This window comes from Trichechus manatus, unplaced genomic scaffold (genome assembly GCF_000243295.1).
Source record: "Trichechus manatus latirostris isolate Lorelei unplaced genomic scaffold, TriManLat1.0 scaffold00139, whole genome shotgun sequence".
Lineage (NCBI taxonomy): Eukaryota > Metazoa > Chordata > Mammalia > Sirenia > Trichechidae > Trichechus > Trichechus manatus.
Genome location: NW_004444075.1, coordinates 5914260 through 5939230, shown reverse-complemented (window position 1 = coordinate 5939230; position 24971 = coordinate 5914260). Strand labels below are relative to the sequence as shown.

The 24971-nt window shown below is 36.5% G+C and overlaps 1 pseudogene; it reads left to right on the top strand.

The window, feature by feature from the left end:
* Positions 1-1242: 1242 nt before the first annotated feature.
* LOC101349985 (cleavage and polyadenylation specificity factor subunit 3-like) overlaps positions 1243-24971 on the top strand; it is a 100447-nt pseudogene continuing 76718 nt past the window's right edge.

The window sequence follows — 24971 nt, the reverse complement described above, 5'->3', positions numbered from 1 at the left end:
ACCAAGCATAAAGTCCTTCTCCAGGGACTGGTCCCTCCTGATAACATGTCAAAAGTACCTGAGATGAAGTCTCACCATCCTTACTTCTAAGGATCATTCAGGTGTAATTCTTCCAAGACAGATTTGTTTGTTCTTCAGGCAACCTCTTACCACAGAGTTGATTCCGACTCATAGCAACCCTGTAGGAGAGAGTAGAACTTCCCCATAGGGTTTCCAAGGAACGGCTGGTGGATTCGAACTGCCTACCTTTTGGTTAGCATCCAAGTTCTTAACCACTGGGCTATCAGGGCTCCTGTTCTTCTGGCAATCCATGGTGTCTTCAGTATTCTTCATCAAAACTATAATTCAAATATATCAGTTCTTCTTTGGGTGTCCTTTTTTATTGTCCAGCTTTTGCATGCATATGAGGCATTTGGAAATACCATGGCTTGGATCAGGCACACTTTAATCCTCAAAGTGACATCTTTCCTTTAAAGAGGGCTTTTGCAGCAGATTTGCCCAATCAATACACCTTTTGATTTCTTGACTGTTGTTTCCATGGGCATTGATTGTGGATCCAAGTAAAATGAAATCCTTGATGAGGATTTTTGTTTTCTTTATGTTGAGGTGTAAACCATACTGAACGCTGTAGTCTTTGATATTTATCAGTAAGTGCTTCAAGTCTTCTTCGCTTCCAACAAGAAAGGCTGTGTCATCTTCATATCACAAGTTGTTAATGAATCTTCCTCCAATTCGGATGCTGTACTCTTCTTCATATAGTCCAGCTTCTCAGATTATTTGCTCAGCATATAGATTGAGTAAGTCTGGTGACAGAATACAACATTGATGCATACTTTTCCTGATTTTAAACCACGTAGTATTCTCTTGTTCTGGTCAATCAACTGCCTCTTGGTCTATGTACAGGTTACTCATGAGCACAATTAAGTGTTCTGAAATTCCCATTCTTCCCAATGTTGTCCATAATTTCTTATGATCCACACAATAAAACGCTTTTGCATTGTCAAAAGACACAGATAAACATCTTTCTGGGGTTCTCTGCTTTTAACCAAAATCCATCTGTTGTCAGTAATGATGTCCCTCAATCCACATCCTTTTCTGAATCCGACTTGAATTTCTGGCTTTTCTCTGTCTATGTACTGCTGCAACAATTTTTGAATTATCTTCAGCATAATTTTACTTGCGTGTGATATTAGTGATATTGTTTGATAATTTCCACATTCCACTGGATCACCTTCATTTGGAATGGGCACATATATGGATCTCTTACCATTGGTTGGCTAGAAGGTTGTCTTCCAAATTTCTTGGCATCAACGAGTGAGGGCTTCCAGCATCGCATCCTTTTGTTGAAACATCTCAATTGGTATTCCATCAATACCTGGAGGCTTGTTTCCTCCAATGCCTTCAGTGCAGTATGGGATTCTTCCTTCATTACCATTGGTTCTGGATCATATGCTACCTCCTGAAATGGTTGAACATTGACCAATTCTTTTTGGCACAATAATCTGTTTCTTCCTTCTTTCTGAATTACCTCTGAAGTTACCATTGAAAGTATCTATTAATTACTTTTCTTTCTCTGCTCACACAGATTAGCAGAAAACCAGTAAATTTATTTATGATTTGAAACCACCACATGTGATTTTAGGGTGTGGAGAGCAGAATGAGATGACCAGATTGAAAGCAGCCTGATTAGAGAATATGAAGATAATGACAAAGTTCACATAGAGGTTCATAATCCTCAGAATACAGAAACAATGACTTTAAACTTCAAAGGAGAAAAACTAGCCAAAATCATGGGATTTTAGCAAGTGAAAAACCAGAACAAGGCCAGCGAATGTCAGGAATACTTGTTAAAAGAAACTTTAATTATCTCATACTTCCTCCTGTGACCTCTCCAATTATACTTATTTGCCCATGAGCTCTATAAGACAGACAGAAGCCATTCCATACATTGGTCCTTTTAATTTGCTCTATCAGTAGCTACATAAATTGACAGGTGATGTAGAAGAATTAGAAATTCAAGAAAAACCTGCTCTGAAAGTGTTCAATAATATTACTGTAATACAGGAGCCAGGAATGGTGGTATTGGAATGGTTAACCAATCCTTCCAACGATATGTATACAGATGCAGTAACAACTGTGATATTAGAAGTTCAGTCAAATCTGAAAATAAGGAAAGATGCAGTACACAAAGTTTCTAAAAAATTAGAAATGCATGTTTATAGCAAGAGGTTGGATATCATGCTCCAGGACATTTTTAGAGAAGACTGTAAGTATAAAAGATGGCTCTATTCTTAGTGTCAGAATAGATGGAAAAACTGCAAATAGAAACTCGGATTCATGGACTGTGGAATGTGAAGAAAGAAGTGAAGATGATGACTCCCTCCTAGAGATGGTGGAGCATGATGTAATATCTCTGTATAAATTAAAACTTTTTTTTAATGGAAAAAAGTTGCAGAAGGAATACAGTTATATAAACAATGTCATAGAATATTAAGAAACAATAGAAGATATCTACCAAAACAAATGCTTATACATTAAAAAAAAGTAAAGTAATAGTCAACCATTAGCAAGTCTGAAAAAAGAAAGAAAAAAGAACCAAGTAATAGGAAATTAAACAAATAAGATAAACACATAGATTAAAAAAAAGATATTTAAATAAGCCTAAAGAAAATATGGACAAATTCATATGTATAAACTTGAAAACTTAGATGAAGTAGATATTTTCAGAAAGATGTAAATTAACAAAAGGGACTTAGGAAGAAATAAAAAATCAGAATGAATTAATCATCATTTAAAAAAAAAATTGTATCTTTAGTGAAGAAATACCAAAAAAGACACCACATATAGATAATTTTACGAGAGAACACAAAAATGACATTTCCAGGACAAGGAGTTAACACACGGTATGAGAAATATTTGACTGAGAGTTGACGTTCACAAAGATTAGAGAGTACCCAAAATTAACCAGAGATTTAAAAAATGCCAAGCAAATGAAGACGCTTAAAATCAACATGGAATTAAGCCAGAAAAGGGAAAGGGAGGTTATAAGAAAAGCAATGTAGTAGTAGTACCTGGCCTGGATCAGCAGTTAAAGATCATTTACATAGTCAGTAAAAAAAGGAAAACAGACTTCTGGCAACATGGTGGTCTAGACAGAAGCACCACGCCATCCTTCCACAGCAAAGATCTGAAAAACTAAGCCAAACAGAGACAACAGCAATCCTGAAACACTAAAACATCAAATGAAGAGATAAAGAACTCAGCCAAGCACCAAATGGAGTGAGAAACTGACAGAGAATGGACAGCAAGGAGAGATTCATGCAGAGGTCCCCTATCAGCTAAAGCAGTGAGGATCCGCCATCTTGGATTCCTATCAGAGACAAGCAAATAGGGGGTATAAGAAAGCAGCTTCATGGAGCTTCCAGCAGGAGACAGAACAACTGGTAACTGGCTATATATGCTTTCCCATCCCCCACCCTTCTCCACCCCCACTCGGCCTCCTCTGCTTCCCACGGCCACAGTCTCTTGTCCGGGAAGCACCGGCTGCTTGGATTCCACCCGCCCGCACTGGCTGGCTCCCTGAGTGCCATTTGTTGGCTGCTGGTGTTGCTCTTTTCTGCTTCTTTTGATTTCTTCCTTACCTCTCACCACCTCCCCCTCCTTTCGCTCAAATACCTGGCTCTGTGTGCCATCTTTGCTTCTTCCTAAGGGGCTGCGGAGCTCTGTTGAAAATGGAATTGCTTCCAGGTCTGTGCTGCCACGCTGGTGGGATCCCAGGGCTTCTTTTGTGGTTTTTTTTTTTTTTTTGAATTATTTGTTCGTTTTCTCTTTCTTTCTCGAGTTGGGAGCCCGTTCTGGCCAGGCAGCGCTATGTGGCTTGGGACCTACCCCCTCAGCTTGTGCAGATGTGCAGAGGGATCCCTGAAAGAATTTTTTTTTCTGTTATTTTGGGGGCTTTTCTAGTTCTTTTTTTTCGTTGTTTTGTTTTCTTTTCCCCTTTTTGTCTTTCCTCATTACTCAGTTTCTTGTCTCTCTATACCTGCCTTCTCTTCCTTTCCCCTGAATACCTGGCACTGAATATCTCTACACCTTCTAGCCAGGCTGTACTTCAACACCAGGGAACAACTTCCCCAGACCTTGTAGCTGCACCGGTGGGATCCCTGGGAACTTTGCTGTTCTTTTTTCTTTCTAATTTTTATTTATTCACTCTTTTCTTTTTCTTCCCCTTTTTGGTTTTCTACATTTCATAGTCTCTCATCTCTCCACTCCAATGTCAAGCTCCCCTAGCACTCTTTTTTGTTTGTATGTTTTTGGCTACTGTTCCTCTCTACTCTCTCCCATACCCATCTAAACTCCACACATCATGATCTCCCCCCTCCATCATGCCTACCTGCTCTGTGCGCTTACTGTCACACCACCAAGCAGCACAGGCACAGCCTACTGGAATCTGCCCTGCACTGATTACTGACCCGCCCTGGTGGTTGTAGTAAGTGCCACAAACAACCCATCCCAGCAACTCCTCTTCAGCTAGACCTGCCCTGCTGTACCATATCTGAGTGAATGATCCTGCCAATTGGAGAAGGAGTAAAAAATATTGTGCCCACAGATGAGCAAACAACAAAGAACACACAGCCCACCTGCTCAGACATAGCCAAATTGAAAAAAAAGGACAAAACAAACAAATCGACAATCAATAAATGACAAAAAATAGCTACTGAATGCCCTGAAGACAGCAGACAATATCAAAACATTTAAAAAAACAGGACAGGATGGTTCCAGTAGATGTCCTAAATAAAACACCAGATGACTTTCCAGTGGAGGAAAAGGCACTAAAACTACCTGATAGGGAATTCAAATCCCTAATAGTGAGAATTATCCAAGAGTGGAAGCAAAAAGCAGACAGAAATGGGGACAAAATAGACAAATTCATGGAAAAGGCAGACAAATTCATGGAAAATACAGACCAAAAAATGGAATAATTCAGGAAAATAATGCAGGAGAAAAATGCCAAAACAAATTCACAGCTAGAAATTATACAAAAACAACAATTAGAAATCCAACAGATAAACAACAAGATTTCAGAAATGGATGGTGTCACAGAAGGGCTGAGGAGCAGATTTGAAATGGTGGAAGACAGGATCAGCGGAATTGAAAACAAACACTTGGATACAACTCTATTAGAGGAAAACTCGGAAAAAAAGAACAAAGTAAAATGAAGAGACCCTGAGGATTATCTGGGATACAATCAAAAGCAAAAATTTGTGAGTCATCAGAGTTCCAGAACAGGGAGAAAACACAAAACACAGAGACGATCATTGAAGAACTGCTGACAGAAAACTTCCCCAATATAATGAGCAAGACAAACAGGAACAAGACAAGGATGCCCTTTATCACCACTCCTATTTAACATTGTTCGGGAAGTTCTAGCTAGAGCAATAAGGCAAGAAAAAGAAATAAAGGGCATCCAAATTGGTAATGAAGAAGTTAAACTGTCCCTATTTGTGGATGATATGATACAATACATAGAAAACCCTAAAGACTCCATGAGAAATCTGGAACTAATAGAAAGATTCAGCAGAGTAGCAGGATACAAGATAAACATACAAAAATCAGTTGGATTCCTATACACAAATAAAGAGAACAATGAAAAAGAAATCAGGAAAACAATACCATTTATAATAGCCCCTAAAAAAGTAAAATACTTAGGAATAAATCTAACCAGGGATGTAAAAGACCTATACAAAGAAATCTATAAAACACTACTGCATGAAACCCAAAGGGATCTACATAAATGGAAAAACATACCATGCTCATGGATATGTAGGCTCAAGATTTGAAAATGACAATTCTACCCAAAGCAATTTACAAATGCAATGCAATCTCGATCCAACTACCAGCAACATTCTTCAAAGAGATGGAAAAACTAATCATTAACTTTTTATGGAAAGCAAAGAAGCCCCGAATAAAGCACTATTGAAGAAGAGGAATAAAGTTGGAGGACTCACACCACCTGACCTCAGGACCTACTATACAGCTACAGTAGTTAAAACAGCCTGCTACTGGTACAACGACGGATACATTGACCAATGGAACAGAATTGGGAACCTAGATGTGTTTTTATCCTCCCCTAGGTTGTCTTCACAGATATTTCCCATTTTCTGGATTAAGTCAAATCATATTTGTTTAATTGATCTCTGCAGTTTGTTATGTAATTTGGTTTCTTATTGCTCAGCTGCATTCATTAAATCTTATTTTGATAGCTAGTTGCTTTTAAAGAATTGATTTCTTTTTGCTCTTGTCTTAGGCTAGGTTCTCTAGAGAAGCAAAACCAGTAAAGCATATAAATATATATAGAGAGAGATTTATATCAAGGAAATGGCTCACCCAATTGTAGAAGCTGGAATGTCCAAAGTCTGTGGATCAGGATAGAGGCTTCTCCTGATTCACAAAGCGGCAGGGGCTGGTGAATCCAAGATCAGCAGGTAAGCTGATAGTTCAAGTTCCAAGAACCGGAGGTCAGATGAACAGGAGGCAGCAAAAAGCCAGAACGTCTGCATATGTTCAGATGTAGGCCACACGCCCATGGAAACTCCCTTTCAACTGATGGGCTACTCTTAGTAAATCTCATCATGGAAGTGATCATATATAAACACTGAGAATCATGGTCCAGCCAAGTTTGACAGACAGTCTTAACCATTACAGCTCTTTTACTTTCCATCCAAACTATAAATCCTTGAGTCTTGCATCTTCAACCTCAATCAGGTAGATGTATTTTGTTATTGTTTGTTTTTCATTATTTTGGTAAAATACACATAAAATTTACCATTATTGAGCATAATGTTTTCAAGGTTCATCCATGTTGTACCATGTATCAGCACTTCATTCCTTTTTTATGGCTGGATATTTTTTCATTGTATGACCATACCACGTTTTATTTATCCATCCATCATTTGAGGGACATTTGGGTTGTTTCCACATTTTGGCTGCTGCGAATAGTACTTTTATGAATATCTGCAAAATTTTTGTTTGAAAATCTGTTTTCAATACTTTTGTATTGGAGTGAAATTTCTGGATCAGACGGTAATTCTATGTTTAACTTATTGACAAACTGCCAAACTGTTTTCCACAGTGACTACACCATTTTACATTCCCACTAGCAATGTATGAGGATTGAATTTCTCCACATCCTCTCCAACACTTGTTATTTTCTGTTTTTTTTTTTTTTTTTGCCATATTAGTAGGTGTGAAGTGGAATCTCATTGTGGTTTTGTTTTGCATTTCTGTGATGACAAATAACATTGTACAACTTTTCATGTATTCATTGGCCATTTATATATCTTCCTTGAAAAAATGTCTATTCAAGACCCCTACCCATTTTTTAATTGGTTATTTGTCGTTTTTGTTGTTGAGTTGTAAGAATTCTTTATATATTCTGGCTACTAGACTCCAATCAGGTATATGATTTACAAATGTTATCTAGCACAGATCTATTCTATTTGGCTCAGTAGTCTAGCATATCTTTATGATCACTGGATATATTTTGCAAAATCGTATCTTTTTAATATGCATTAAATGATTACTTCTCCTACGTATAACATGCATTTGTGTCTGCTGATTTGGGACTATGTAATTCAGTACCTAAGAATACAGTAATAATGTTTTAAAATATAATAAATATAAACTTTTAACCTCATATGTAGACAGGGTTCTTTTTTTTCAATAGTGATACCTTTCTTGTAACTCTCCCATTATTCTAACTAGGAAAATATAGGGGTAATATTAACAAGTAAAATAATAATTAGAATTTTTTTTCAAAAAGTGTGTTCTCCAGTTTAGGAAGCGATAATTTCATATCCAAAAATTAGTAGTAAAACAGATCATATTTTTTAATTCTGAGAAAATCTTAAATCCCATTCTTAGGGAATACAATTGTAATGATTATAAAACTGAGGCAGATGGCTCTTCATTACTCTATGTAAAGGACAGGCTCTTGGATATAAAGTTTATAACAGATGCTTCAGGAGCTTTTTTTTTTCATTAGAAATACAACAGGGCAAAGATTCAGAACATGCTCATTATCTTATTAAAGTGGAATTAAGCCATACTGAGCATTCATGGAACTGAACATTAAAGTGCCTATTAATTAGATACCTTAAAAAAGATGTGATCTTCTAAAAAAATATATTTTAAGTTGCTTTCACATGCCTTATGTAATAAAGTGTTCTAAAACTTTAACATTAAATAACAAAAATCATCAATGGCTTAATGTTGCATTTCTTGGGATCATAATGATTAATATGCTCTGTTGTGATGCCAGTGTACTACAATATTTTAAATTGTGTTGATAAGCCTATGTAAGTTATATGCAAATTATAGACATAAAGTTCTAAAACATAATCTTGCCAACCTTGTCAAATCTGGTAGCTAAAAACGACTGTTGAGTTGATTTCTAGTTATTGCTCTTTTTTTTCCTGAGATTTAAAAAGTGAGGCATTCAATTGTAAGCTGGGAAACATCTATACTTCTGGCAACATACAGTATGACAATGCCACTTAGACAAGTGATAACTAAACATCTGTGCTAAATTCAATCACGTTGCCCAACATTTGGAGTAAGACTAAAGAAAAGGGTTAGTTTCATTCCTAAATAATAAGTTGTCAAATTTACCACATACTTATAAATCAAGTCAGCTGCAAAATTTAAAGGCCAAGAATCAAACCTCATATTCAATATTTTCTGGCAAGTTTGAGCTTTTAGAGCATAGTTTCACAATTGGTTGTATATTACAGTGTTTTATTGATGATGCTCTCATTCTTTGTTCTTTTGGGCAATGAGAGTTGATACTGGTTTCCATTCTCTCTATTTTTTTTTTTTTTTAACATCTTCAATATTTTTTAGGTTTTTTAAAATCTTCTCCTGGATATCCCAATCTTCTAACAAATTATTGCTTAAAATGTGGGTCCTAACTCCTGTGTAAATCAGAGTCATCTGATACCTTAAGAATCGCTGTGTATCCTGAGTGATTGTTACAGAGACACCGAAGTTTGGCAATTGTTGCTTTAACATTTATTGTTATTCAACAGTCAAGTTGTAGACGATGATGAGACTTGATTTGCTCAAGTGTTTTTTATATTTAAAGGATCTTATTTTCCATAGCTGTATAAATTCCCAGTTTTTTGTAGATGCTTTTCACATTTGAAGTGCCACACTTTCAGATTACAGGGATAAAAGTTCAAGAGATGTGCATTTCATTATACTTGATAAGATTTTTAACTTGTTCAAAACCAGCCAGGCAGAGAAAGCTCATTAATAAAGACTGGGGGAAAGATGAGCTGAAGAAGTGGCTTTCTGAGGAAAAAAGAGAGAGAGAGAGAAAGAGGGAACCTGCCGCTATGCATTTTCAAGAGATTATAGAAAATGTAGTTTAGATAGCTCTAATTTCTTCTAAACTTCAGGAATTCAGCACTTTAAGTTTAGCTAGAATTCAAAAATCAATGCACAATATTGACAGAGCTAATATACAGAATGGAACAGGCCATAGATTTTGGACTACTGTGGTTAACCCTGAAAAACTCTGTAAGAAGTAACCTGTAAAGCTTCATATTGATCCCAGAAGAGCTACAATGGCTAACAGCTCCACTGCCCCTACATGGGAATCCCATCCTCCAGCAATTTAAATGTAAAGATAAGTTCTAGTAATAAGGGTATGCAAATATATATATATATATATATATATATATATATACATATGTATGCAAAGCTGCATCACATATTACATTAAGCTTTCTAAACCTGAATATTTCAGGTATTTTGAAATTATTCCTGCTCTAAAAATACCAACCATTTTCTTCTGAATTTTTTTCTTCTTGCCTACAGCTTGTGAAATTTATGAAATTATTTGCTTCCTAGTTTGTTGTTGCTATTGTTGTTATTTGCCGTCCAGTCAATTCTGATTTGTGGTGACCCCATGTGTGCAGAGGAGAATTGCTCTACAGGGTTTACAAGGCTCCCCATTTACTAGGTGAGATGCACGTACCTGAAAATGTAACATTGTTTACTATATCAACAAAGTTCATGCTCACAGAATTAACAAATCCTATCTAAATGGGCAGCAGCATCAAACATTTCAGGAAACTCACATTCTTAGATGGAGTTTGATATTTGATTTGATAAATGCTAATTGTAACAAGGAAGATAAGTACTGTAGTAATTTTCAGATATGAAAACCAAAAGTGTAAATCAAGGATAATAATTCAGTAAAATATGTGGGCTCTTGTTGGCCTTTCCATATTATCAGTCTAAGTGTCAAGGAACGGTTTACAATGCATACACTGTCTAATTTAAAGGTTCATTGAAATCAGAGCTTGTGGGTATTTACTGAAGTTCACACTGAAGTAGTTGTAGTATAGGATGCAATTTATAACACTTGAATCTTGAATTTCAAAATGGTAGCTAGCAATGTGACTGGATGTGTATGTGTGTGTGTTTACATGTCTATATATATCTCGTTGTTGTTGTTGTTAGGTGTCATTGAGTTGGTCTAGACTCATAGTGACCCTGCGTACAACAGAATGAAACACTGTCCAGTCCTGCATCATCCCCACAATCGTTACTATGTTTGAGCCCATCATTGCAGCCATTGTGTCACTCCATCTCATTGAGGGCCTTCCTCTTATTCACTGACCCTCTACTTTACCAAGCACGATGTCCTTCTCCAGGGATGGGCCCCTCCTGACACCATGTCTAAAGTACACAAGACAGAGTTTTGCCATCCTCGCTTCTAAGGAGCATTCTGGCTGTACTTGTTCCAAGACAGATTCGTTCAGTTTTCTGGCAGTCCCTGGTATATTCAATAGTCTTCTTTTTTTTCAATTTTTTTAATTGTACTTTAGATGAAAGTTTACAGAACAAATAGTTTCTTATTAAACAGTCAGTACACATATTGTTTTATGACGTTGGTTAACAGTATATTCAATATTTTTCGCCAACAACATAATTCAAAGGCATCAATTCTTCTTCGGTCTTCCTTATTCGTTGTCCAGCTTTTGCATGCATATGAGACAATTGAAAATACCATGGCTTGGATCAGGCACACATTAGTCCTCAAAGTGACATTTTTGCTTTGTAACACTTTAAAGAGGTCTTTTGCAGCAGATTTTCCCAATGCAGTATGTCATTTGATTTCTTGACCGCTACTTCCATGGGTGTTGATTTTAGATCCAAGTAAAATGAAATCCTTGACAACTTCAATATTTTCTCCATTTATCAGATGTTGCTTATTGGTCCTGTTGTGAGGATTTTTGTTTTCTTTAGGTTGTGGTGCAATCCATACCAAAGGCTGTGGTCTTTGATCTTCATCAGTAAGTGCTTCAAGTCCTCTTCACTTTTCACAAGCAAGGTCATCTGCATATCACAGGTTTTTAATGATCCTTCCTCCAGTCCTGAAGCTGCATTCTTCATCATACAGTCCAGCTTCTAGGATTATTCTCAGCATACAGATTAAGTATGGTGAAAGGATACAACCCTGATGCACACCTTTCCTAATTTTAAACCACTCAGTATCTCCTTGTTACGTTCAAATGACTCTCAGTCTATGTATAGTTTCTTCATGAGCACAATTAAGTGTTCTGGGATACCCACTCTTCATAAAGTTAGCCATGATTTGTTATCATCCACTCAGTCAGATGCCTTTTCATAGTCAATAAAACACAGGTAAACATCTTTCTGGTATTCTCTGCTTTCAGCCAAGATCCATCTGACAATGTCCATCTGACATCAGCAGTGACATCCCTACTTCCATGTCCTCTTCTGAATCAGCTTGACTTTTTGGCAGTTCCCTGTGGATGTACTGCTGCAACTGTTTTTGAAATATGTACAGAAAAATTTGACTTGAGTGTGATATTCATGATATTGTTAGATAATTCCTGCATTTTGTTGAATCACCTTTCTTTGGAATGGGCACAAATATGAATCTCTTCCAGTTGGTTGGCCAGGTAGCCATCTTCCAAATTTCTTGGCACAGATGAGTGAGCACCTCCAGCGTGCATTGGTTTGTTGAAACATCTCAATTGATAATCCATCATTTCTGGAGCCTTGTTTTTCACCAATGCCTTCGGTGCAGCTTGGACTTCCTCCAGTACCATCATTTCTTGATAATGTGCTACCTCCTGAAATGGCTGAACATTGACCAATTCTTTTTGGTACAGTGACTCTGTGTATTCCTTCCATCTTCTTTTGATGCTTCATGCTTCGTTTAATATTTTCCCCATAGAATCTTTCAATATTACAATTTGAGGCTTGAATTTTTTCCCCTGTTCTTCAGCTTGAGAAATGCTGAATGTGTTCTTCCCTTTTGGTTTTCTAACTCCTGGTCTTTGCACATTTCACTATAATACTTTACTTTGTCTTCTTGAGCCATCCTTTCAAATCTTCTGTTTAGCTCTTTTACTTATTTCTTCTATTTGCTTTAACTGCTCTATGTTCAAGAGTAAGTTTCAGAGTCTGTTTTCACATCCATTTTGGTCTTTTCTGTCTTTCTTGTCTTTTTAATGACATTTTGCTTTCTTCATGTGAGATATCCTTTACGTCATTCCACAACTCGTCTGGTCTTCAGTCATTAGTGTTCAACGTGTCAGGTCTATTCCTGAGATGATCTCTAAATTCAGGTGGTAGTACTCAAGTTTGTACTCTGGCTTTCGTGGGTTTGTTTTAACTTTCTGCATCTTCAGCCTGACCTTGCAATTGAGCAACTTATGAGCTGTTCCGCAACCGGAACCTGGCCTTGTTCTGACTGATGATATTGAGCTTCTCTGTCTTCCCTTTCCACAGATGTAGTCAATTTGATTCCAATTTAATTCTTATGGCAAGGTCCAAGTGTACAGTCACCATTATGTTGTGGTATTGGCAATGAGTAAGTTGTTGGTCTTGAAAAATTCTATCATGTGATCTCCGGCATCTTTCTAACACCAAGGCCATATTTTCCAACTACTGATCATTCTTCTTTGTTTCCAAATTTTGAATTCCAATCACCAGGAATTATCAATGCATCTTGATTGCATGCTTGATCAATTTCAGACTGCAGAAGTTGATAAAAACTTTCAATTTCTTCATCTTTGGCATAATGGTTGGTGTGTAAATTTTAATAATAGTCTTATTAACTGGTCTTTGCAGAGGTATGGATATTATCCTATCACTGACAGTGTTGTACTTCAGGATAGATCTTGAAATGTTCTTGAAATGTTCATTTTTCTGGAACAAAAGAGCTTGGTTCATAATTGTTATGTGAAATAGATTAGTTAATACATGTAAAACCCTTCAGGTAATAATAAGCTCTCATTGAATGTTGGTTAGTATTTTTCTTATTACCTGGTTGAAGCTCTTTGCCTGGAATGTTTCCTGAGTTAAGAAACCTGGAACAGAAAGATGGCTAAAAAAAATACGGAGTTTCTGATCCTGGTTGTCTGATTAATAATCAAAAATTGTCAGAAAAATTAATATGGATTATTTTATTGGCTGAAGTTTTTTTTAATATATAATACGTTATTGTGTTTTTGGTGAAAATTTACACAGCAGACTAGGTTTCCATTCAACAGTTTTTACACAAATTGTTCAGTGACATTTGTTACAATCTTCCCATTGCATAAACATTCTCATTGCTTTTGTTCTAGTTGTTCCATTTCCAGTAATCTAGTTTCCCTGCCCCTTTACGTTGTCATCTTTTTTTTTTTTTTTCTAAGTAATTGTTGACCATTTGGTATTATATAGATGATTTTTTTATGAGAACACAGTACTCTTGAATGATATTCTTTATTTTGTGAGCCAATCTGTAATTTAGCTAAAAGGTGACCTCAGGGAATATTTTTGGTTCAAAATTTAAAGAATAACTCAGGGCAATAGTCTCAGGGATTTCTCCAGTCTCAACTAGTCCAGTGATTCTGGATTTTTTTAAGAATTTGAGGTTCTGTTCCACTTTTTTCTTCCATTCTATCAGGATACATCTATTGTGGCCCTGATCAGAAAAATCAGTGGTAGTAAACGGGCATGACTAGTTCTTCTGGTCTCAGGGTAGACGAGGCCATGGTTCATGTAGACAGTCCTGTAGACTAGTTTCTTCTCTGAGTCTTGGGTTTCCTAATATCTTTTTGTTCCGTACAAGTAGAGACCAATAGTTGTATCTTAGATGGCCGCTGAGAAGTTTTTAAGAACCCAGATACTACTCACCAGACTAGGATGTAGAACATAAACTTTATGAACCATATTGTGCCTATTGATCAAGTTGTCCCATGAAAACAGGATCCTAGCCTTCGATCCCAGAATACTAATCCTGTGAGGTGTTTGGTTACGTATAAGAAGTATCTGTAACTGTGCCCCCTATGTGCTTTACTATATATATGAATATATATGCATGAATACTCTTACATACATGCATATTCATATGCATATACGTACACCAATATATACTAATATATATACTTATATATACATACCTATACACTTACCCGCACATGCATAGTGGTTAAGTGCTCAGCTGCTAACCGAAAGGTCGGCAGTTCAGATCCACCATCTGCTCCTTGGAAATCTTATGGGGCAGTTCTCTTCTGTCCTATAGGGTCACTATGAGTCGGAACTGACTCAATGACACCTAATAACAACAGCAATACCCGCACGTGTATTTTTTGGTTGTTGTTGCTGTTGTTGCAAAATTATATATGCCATAGCAATTACCAAAGGTCGTTTTACTTTGCGTACATCTTAGTTACATCCTTTGCCTTGCTCAGGCTGTGCATCCTTCACCTGTATTTGGTGTTGCTTGGCTGGATGTTTTGAAGGGAGGGACCCATCTTTAGTTATCTTTGTACCCTTAATATTAGCATAGTACTTGATAATCATTTTTTGCTTCCAAAATGTCTGCTAAATGACAATTATGCTATGAACATTTATGTAATGGAAAGACCAAACCAGATCAAAGCAGTTGCCATTGACTTGATTCCTACACATGGCAACCCATATGTGCCAGAGTAGAAATGTGCTGTAATAGAAAGAATATCCCTGGTAATTTAGTACGAAAGACTCATGGTGTTAATCTCACTCTCTTCGAGGTAAAATTAAAAAGAAAGAGATAGAGAGACAAAGAGAGAGAAGCTGGACCAGTTGGGGGCAAGGCAGTTTTAAATGACAGCTGAGGATTAGGACCTAGAGAAAGTGGTTCAGGAGAAAAAAAGGAAAACCAAGGAGTTTGTTCTGGAAGTTCTGCATCTAAATCCAAGAAAGAGCAATCTAAAGTAGAGCCAGGTCCCCATCTAAGATACTCCACTGATCTCACCCCTTCAGGAGCAAGGGAGAATGAAGAAATCTGAAGACACAAGGGAAAGATTAGTCCAAAGGACTAGTAGGCCACAACTACCACGGCCTCCACCAGACTGAGTCCAGTACAACTAGATGGTGCCCAGCTACCACCACTGACTGCTCTGACAGGGATCACAATAGAGGGTCCAGGCAGAGGTGGAGAAAAATGTAGAACAAAATTCTAGCTCAAAAAAAGACCAGACTTACTGGTGTGACAGAGACTGGAGAAACCCTGAGAGTATGGCCCTCAGACACCCTTTTAGCTCGGTAATGACATCACTCTGGAGGTTCACCTTTTAGCCAAAGATTAGACAGACCCATAGGACAAAACGAGACTAAAGGAGCACACCAGCCCAAGGGCAAGGACGAGAAGGCAGGAGAGGACAGGAAAGCTTGTAATAGGGAATCCAGGCTCCAGAAGGGAGAGTACTGACATGTCATGGGGTTGTTAACCAGTGTCATAAAACAATATGTGTACTGTTCAAGGAGAAGCTAGTGTGTTCTGTAAACCTTCATCTAAAGTACAATAATAAAATAAATAAATAAAAGATAAAGTAGAGCCAGGTCCAACATACCAAAAAAACAAAAACAAAAAACAAAAAAACCCATGTGTGTTAGAGCAGATCTGTGCTCCAAAGGGTTTTCAATGGCTGTGATCTTTCAGAAGTAGGTCCAGCATAGAGAGAATGACAAGCTAGGGTGGCCGCAGGGGCAGGCTCATTGTCACAGCTGTTAGTGAAGAGTTATCTCTCATAAACTCTCCTGCATCTTGTGATGGGAACCAGGTAAGATATGATAGAATTGGCAGCTATAACACCTGGAATCATGCCAATCTTGAGATAGGATTGGCAGGAATTCATATTTGGATAGGTAGGAAGATGGAGCAAAGGCCAAAAAGTCACTCTATGGGAGGTGGACATATTCAACCTATATTTTTCAAACCTTAAAGGAAAGAGACTGCAGTTTTCTATCTCCAAAATCAAATTTGGCTTGAATCATCTTGTTTTGGGACTGTTCTGTTGTTTACCTGGCTTTGCGTCTTGTAGACAGTGTGACTTTTTTAGGTAAATTCATAGTGTAGTCCAATTTTCTGTTGGAAGAAAATTAAAAAATCATTGAGCATTTGCTATATCCCATGCACTAAGAATTTCTCATTACACCATTTAGTTTAATCAGAGTAACAATTTCGTGAATTAATTGCCTGTTTTTTATGTTGTTGATGTTGTTTTCATTTTTTTTAATAAACAAAGAAATGCAATATTAAATAATTTTCCAAACATCAAACTCACACTTGTAATCAAGGTTCTCCATAAATTTATATTTTTTATGAACAAATGCATAAATGAGCACTAAAACTGATGTGTTGTTCTTTCATGTGATTCAGCTCTAGAGGAAGTAATTTCATATTCCTCTGATAAAGGATTTTGTTGCTGTTGTTTTGGTTTTGGTCTGATAGTTAAACTGGATTCATTTAGATTTAGCGTTTGTTTCACACAGAAAGCCTGAAATTTCAAAAACTTGGAAGAACTTATTGGTGGCTGGAAGAAGAAACTATTAACTCTTTGGAAAGAAACCTATGATACACATAGGGTGTTGGAATTGAAGGATGTAGAATTGATAATTTAAGTAATTTAGATTAGAATAGGTTGTCTAGAGGTTTTGTGTTAAGAAAGATATTTCCCAGGTAACGTAGCAAATGGTGAACATTCACAATGCAAAGGATGTAGGTAGTGATTTGTTTTTCTTTCAGAGATTTGCTTAAATAGTCACTAAACACAGTTAAAGATATTACTGGCTATTTCAGAGCACAAATGAACACTTGCATCTTCTGTAACTCATTGGCTGATGAGGGCTAAAATGAAGAAGAGGATATAGTGACAGGAGACAGAGAAAGACAGAAAAATGGCTAGATAGATAGATAGCATTTTTGAGAAAAAACTAAATGCCAAACATATGAGGTAACAGGTGAAAACTGGGTTGCTATGATCTAATGAGTGGTGGAGTCAGGATTCAAACCCAGGCAGTCTGACTCCAGAGCCCACAATAATCATTACCTTCTGCCTCACTAAATAAGATAGAAATGAAGAAAACCTGCATTATAAAAAAAAAAAGTTAAACAAAAGTGGAGTAGATGGCTAATGGTCAGAAACGAGAGCTAAAGAGTTGAGTTGGGAACGGACTTTGGGAAGTGATGAACAAGGGAAAAAGCAAGAAAAGCTGATGAGCCCTTGTGCTGCGAGCTCATCTGGATCAGCTAACTTTTCCGTTTCCTTAGTTGGCAAGGCAACCAAGGCAGAATAAAGTAAAAGCTGGTGCTTAACAAAGTTGTATTACCATAGCTGTGTCCATGCAGAGATACAAACGGAGAAGCAATAGATATAAGTAAGTTGTATTTTTTGCCACTTTCTAAAATGCTTATATGTATTTGCTCCTCTAAATTATTTTTATATAATTATACATAAAACCCAAAAACACCAACCCCTTTGCCATCGAGTTGATTCTGACTCATAGCGACCCAATTATACATACCCATGGTAAAAAATCCAAACAATACCAGTAGAGTTATGTTTTAGGTGAACATCTCTAGGTCTGCCACAGAGAGTACCACTGTTAAAATGTTTTTGTTCTTGTTTTGTTGTTTTGGCCTCCTTGGAGAGTGTATAATTCGAAGGACATCGTAAAGTTCTGCAAACTAGTAACTGCATATCTCTGATAATTTTTTTACCAGTGCACATATCCTATTCTATGGTATGTTTGCCCCAAGTCACCTTATTCATTGATGTGTTTTTTGTTTTTTTTTTAACAATACTTATATAATGTTTATTATAGGGTAGTCATTATTCTAAGTACATATACCAATACTATAATCTCTAAAACAATCCTATGGGATAGATACACTTATATTCATTTTACAAATAAAGGAATAGAGACTCCGATGGGTCCAGTAACTCACCTAAGTTCACATTGCTGGTAACTAGTGGACCTGGAGTCTAGTTTTTCTTTATTACAAGAACACATAGTTTGGATTAGTTTTCTCATTCAGTCTGAGGGTAATTTTGCTTTAACAGGTGGTTTTATCTAATGTATATTTATATTTGTTACAAATATTCTTAACATTACAAATATGTTACAAATATTTTATTCTGTCACCATTTTATTTTGTCCTTTTCCTTTTTCTTTCATTTTGCTGTATGGTCTTCTATATTTTAAGTTGTTTCTCCTTCAAGTAGTTATTTTACTGGGCACCTTATAACTTTGATTAATATATGTAAACCTCTAATACTTGATTTAAAATTTTGGAAAGTGTATAACTCCCCCCTGCTATGAACATTGAAGACACGAGGGACATTATAGTCTCCCCACCTTTCTGCACTTTCCCCAAGTTTTTTTTTTTTTTCCCCCTCCCACTACCAACGTTTGAAGAAGCCCTGGTTGCAGCAGGGGTTAAGCACTCGGCTGCTAAAGGAAATGTTAGCGGTTCGAACCCACAAGCCTCTCCACGGAAGAAAGATGTGGCAGTCTGCTTCCGTAAAGATTACAGGACAGCCTCGGAAAACCTATGGGGCAGTTCTACTCTCTTCTATAGGGTCGCTATGAGTTGGAATCGACCTGAAGGCAATGGGTTTGTTTTTTTCATTTTTACCAAGGTTTCGACCATTATCATTTGTATGCCCATAATCCCCAAATTTGTTCTTATGAATTTTTATATTTAGAATTTAATTCTATATAAAGAACCAATTCCTTTCAAATTCCATTCCTGTTTTGTAAATGCAGATACATTTGTTACTTGAATAATTTTATCAAATATTTTATCTTTATCAAGAAAGGTTTATAAGTGGCTGTGTGTATTGAATATATGTACATTAGAAACTATTTTCTATTTTTACTTTAAATGAGTAAAATATGATTGTTTTAAAATTCTTAGGATATATTTCTTTGTTAAAATCTCATTGTCCTCGAGTCGATTTCGACTCATAGCAACCCTATAGGACAGACTAGATTGCCCCATAGGGTTTCCAAGGAGTGGCTTGTGGATTCAAACTGCCAACCTTTTGGTTAGCAACCAAGCTGTTAACCACCGCACCATAAGGGCACGGTTTTATCTACTAGAGCTGCCTTTTCCATTAATCACTAATGCAATCTCCTTTATCATCTCCTTAAGCTTCTTTTTAAATTAGAATATACTTTCTTTAGTTTGTTTAAGAGTATGGAGAAGAATTTATGTGATTTTTTTTTTTAATGTTACCTGGGCATAATTATTTTTCTGAAGTGTATTCTTCATCTGAATCTTGATTGTTATGTTTATTACTCCTCCCTTTTCTATAGTATTCGTGCATATACTTACTAGGTGTTGGAACTTCTTTGCTTCCAATTCATCTTTGAATGGGGTAATTCTATCTGGTACAGCTGTTTGCTCAGCAATGGTGAAGGCAAGCAAATGGGTATTACTCTAGGATCACAACAACTTCAGCAAGAAAATGCTGAGCAATCAGCTTTGGGCGTTGGACAAGTAGTCATGCAGACAGAAGTATTGGTTCTCAGTGAAGCTTGTAGTTCTTGGATATTTGTTTAGTGGTTAGTGTTGATCTCTCTGCTTAGTTGCTTCAATTCCTGACTGTAAAATTTGGTGCCTCATATTCTGTCCTCCATTATGGTTCAGCACCGTGAGGTTTTCCCTGAGTTAGAAAGAGAGATTGGAGAAAGTAGAAATGGTCCATCAGCACCATTCTTCCTTCATCTGTACTGTTTTTCTGGGGTTTCAGAAGGTGGAATAGTATAAATAAGCTATCCCTTATCCACTTGATTTTTCCTGTTTTTCTCATTTTGACTACTGAATATATCTCTTCTGAATTTCCTTTTGTGAAATAGAATCTAACTCACTTGTTTCTGTATATAAGTTACAGCTTAATTAGGTTTTGCGTGAACTCAGCATTGAATTTTTTGCTCTGCAATAATGCTTTCACATGAAGCAACAATTAACTGACAGGTGGAGAAAAGTTTGTGTCACTCTCTACCACAGTGATTTTTACAAAGTAGTTCTAAATGAAGCTGTGCTTCAAATGATAAAATGAGAGCTTATGAAATGTCCTCAAAGTTGAACTCCAAAATTTTTTAAGCCAGGAGGAAAAAAAAAAAAAAAAACACTTCTGGACAATTCAAAGCTATAGTCTCATACTTTTAGTGAACTACTTACATTTAAATGAACTAGTAACTATTTACTATTCTATTATTCTTTCATAGGTAAAAAAGAACATGTTAAAATCAAAATATACAACAGTTAGTAAATTTTTTTTTTCCACAAATGAAGTCAAATTTACTTCAATTTTTGCTGAAAGATTTTCTTCATCATTTGAAGGAGGAAAATGGTGCGATGGTACTCCTTTAGTATCTTGTTTCCATTAATCAACGTTTAATTTTTCAGTTTTGCTGAAGTAATGTTTTGCGTCTTTGACATCTCAGATAATTTTCTTCGATTTTTACGTGAGCACATCTGCCTTTCAATTATAAACCCCCAGTAATAAATCTTTAAAATCTGATTGTGCTCTTACTCAATGTACGATGATACAGATATTTTTCTTCCTATCCTTAGCAACTCTTTGTTGGCAATATAAGACTTTCAAATCACTCATAATATATCAGTTTCTTATGTGTCTTCAGTTGTCTCCTATTTTCATATGAATGAATTATTTAAGCTTGTGGAAATGTCCAAATGCTCTGTTGTATTATAAAATTATCTTCCCTGCCTCAAAAGTGGTTGAAAAAAATGAAAATGTTGAGTGAGCAGATATTTTTGATATAAAGTGAAAATGATGTTTAGAAACTTCTAAATGTAGGAAGCAATAAGATAGAAATGTTATTTGAAGATGATGCCTAGGCACTTGGACAACACTCACTGTTTTCTATAGTGTAAACTCTGGTATTCAGACACACACGTCAAAAAATTTAAATTTCGTACACACACAGGTGATGATACGGGTTCTCTCTAGGGGACGCTCTCATTTTTGGAGAATGTAAACATCACTGTTCTCCTCCCCACCCTAACCCCCACCGAAGTAGTTTCCTTTTACATGGCGAGATTTCATCTAATGTAATTACCCTAGCATCTTTCTGCCTCTCTTTCACTCCACCTCATGGCAAATGGAATGAATTCTCTGACTTGCTAGTTTCGAACCAAGAGCTGGGCATGCTTTGTTATTGTTGATGGTTGCCATAGAGTTGGATCTGACTTATGGCAGAGTTATGTATAACACAATGAAACATTGCCTGGTCCTGGGCCATGTTCATTACCATTAGCATGTTTGAGACCATTGTGGTGGCTATTGCAGTAATCCATCTCATTGAGGATTTCCCTCATTTTCATTGAATCTCTACTTTACCAACTACAATGTCTTTCTCTAGTGACGTGTCTTTCCTGATAATGTGTCCAAAGTCCCTTTCTTTTTCATTCTTTTTTGGGATTGACTGCCAACAGATGTTCAATGCTGTGCTTTGTTCCTTCAAGCCATAAACTCTAGAGGAACAGGCTTTATAATGGTGCATCCTTCCAGCAATGCCTTAATTGAGTGGGTAAACCTGTGTAGTCTTCAGAATTAACTGCAGATATATGCTTCATTTTCCAATATTAGCTTTATCAATTAGAAAAACACAAGATATTTGAATTTCCATCTATCTTACTTGGTTTGTCTTATTTCCCAACTGATTTAGAAATTGGATGGGGAAATTAGTGCTATAAAATCCCAACACTCAAACTAACTTATTTCAAAAAAGATTGCTATATTAACCAGAATGCTAATGAATTATTTACACAGAGAAATCCAACACTCAGGCAGAATAGTATCCTTGTTAGCCAGCGTTATTTTCTTTCCTTATAAGAAATATTGTATAGGAAATCATACTATCATTGGATGATTGTATGTTAAACATGAAATTAGAGTAAGAATTAACTGGAAAATCTTATTGGCTATGAGTCTGACGTATCTACTTTTCTATAATGATATGTCTGTCAAGGGGGCTGGATGCTTAACTCTACACATCTGTACTACAAACTGCTATAGAGACTAAAAATTTTGTCTTCTTTGGGCATCCTTTTTCTAGCTTCCAAGTAAACATTCAAATTATTTCCTTCAGGTAAAGGAAGCTTTCTTCAAACAGGACATAATGTATTTGATCATGCTATCGATCTGGACATTCCAAGATGGTATATTTTCAATAACTGTAGACTAAACAACATGAATAGGATTTACATATGTCTTAATCTCCTGTTTCAAAGATGACTAGCTGTCTACCAAACACTTTTTTCCCTATCCACTGTGTACAGTTTGTGCTAGTGTCAGTTGCCCACACCTATTATTGGAAATAACTTTTTTTAACAACATGAATGACATACATACACATGGACCTCACCAGATAGAAAAAACAGGAATCGGATCAACTACGTCTGTGGAAAGAGACAATGGAGAAGCTCAATATTATCAGTCAGAACAAGGCCAGGGGCCAATTGAGGAACAAGTCATCAATTGCTCTTATGCAAGCTCAAGTTGAAGCTGAAGAAAATTAAAATAAGTCCACTAGAGCCAAAGTACAACCTTGAGTATATTTCACCTGAATTTAGAGATCATCACAAGAATATATTTGATGCATTGAACACTAATGACCAAAGACCAGATGAGCTATGGGGTGATATCAAAGACATCATACATGAAGAAAGCAAAAGGTCATTAAAAAGATTTAAAAAAAAGACCAAAATAGATGTCAGAAGAGACTTTAAAACTTGCCATTGAATGTAGACTAAAAAAGCAACTGAAAGAAATAATGAAGTAAAAGAGCTGAAGAAAAGATTTCAAAGGGCAGCTCAAGAAAACAAAGTAAGCAAAGTAAAATGTGCAAAGATCTGGAATTAGAAAACCAAAAGGGAAGTACACAATGGCATTTCTCAAGCTGAAAGAACTAAAGAAAAAATCTAAGCCTTTAGTTGCAATTTTGAAGGATTCTATGTGCAAGATATTGAATGACACAGGAAGCACCAAAAGAAGATAGAAAGAATGTACAGAGTCACTGAACCAAAAAGAATTGGTCGACATTCAACCATTTCAGTAGGTAGCATATTATCAAGCCTATCGTATTGAAGAAAGAAGTTCCAGCTTCACTGAAGACACTGTGAAAAACAAAGCTCCAGGAATTGACAGAATACCATTTAAGATATTTCTACAAATGCATGCAGCACTGGAGGTGCTCACTTGTCTATGGCTAGAAATTTGAAAGATAGCTACCTGGCCAACCAACTGGAAGAGATCCATATTTGTGCCCATTCCAAAGAAAGGTAGTCCAACAGAATGTGGAAATTATTGAACATTATCATTAATATCACACACAAGTAAAATTTTGCTGAAGATAATTCAAAACCAGTTGCAGCAGTACATTGACAGGGAACTGCCAGAAATTCAAACCCAATTCAGAAGAGGACATGGAAAGAGGGATAAGATTGTTGATGTTAGATAGATCTTGGCTGAAAGCAGAGAATACCAGAAAGATGTTTACCTGTGTTTTATTGACTATGCAAAAGCATTTGACTGTGTGGATCATAACAAATATTATGGATAACATTGTGAAGAATGGGTATTCAAGAACACTTAATTGTGCTCATGAGGATCCTGTACATAGACAAAGAGGGAGTCATTCAAACAGAGCAAGGGGATATGACATGGTTTAAAAGCAGAAAAGGTGTGCATGGGAGTTATATCTTTTCACCATGCTTGTTCAATCTGTATGCTGAGCAAATAATCCTAGAAGCCGGACTATATGAAGAAGAATGGGGCCTCAGGATTGGAGGAAGACTCACTAACAACCTCTGATATGCACATGACACAACCTTCTTTGCTGAAAATAAAGAGGACTTGAAGCACTTACTGATGAAGATCAAAGATTACAGCCTTCAGTATGGATTACACCTCATCATAAAGTAAACAAAAATCCTCACAACTTGACCAATGAGCAACATCATGATAAACGGAAAAAAATATTGAAGTTGCCAAGGATTGCATTTTATTTTGGTCCACAATCAATGCCCATAGAAACAGCGGTCAATAAATCAAATGACACATTGCATTGGGCAAATCTGCTGCAAAAGACCTCTTCAAAGTCTTAAAAAGCAAAGATGTCACTTTGAGGACTAAGGTGCTCCAGACCCAGGCCATAGTATTTTTGATCGTTCATATGCATGTGAAAGATGAACAATGATTAAGGAAGACCAAAGAAGAATTGATGCATTTGAATTATGGTGTTGGTGAAGCATATTGAATATACGATGGACTGCCAGAAGAAGGAACAAATCTATCTTGGAAGAAGTACAACCAGAATGCTCCTTAGAAGCAAGTATGGTGAGACTTTGTCTCAGCTACTTTGGACATGTTATCTAGTGGGACCAGACCCTTGAGGACATCATACTTGGTAAAGTAGAGGGTCAGCGAAAAAGAGGAAGACCCTCAATGAGATGGATTGACACAGTGGCTGCAACAATGGGCTCAAACACAGCATGGATTGTGAGGATGATGCAGGACGTGCACTGTATGATTCTGTTGTACATAGTGTTGCTATGAGGGGCATCGATTCCACAGCACCCAGCAATA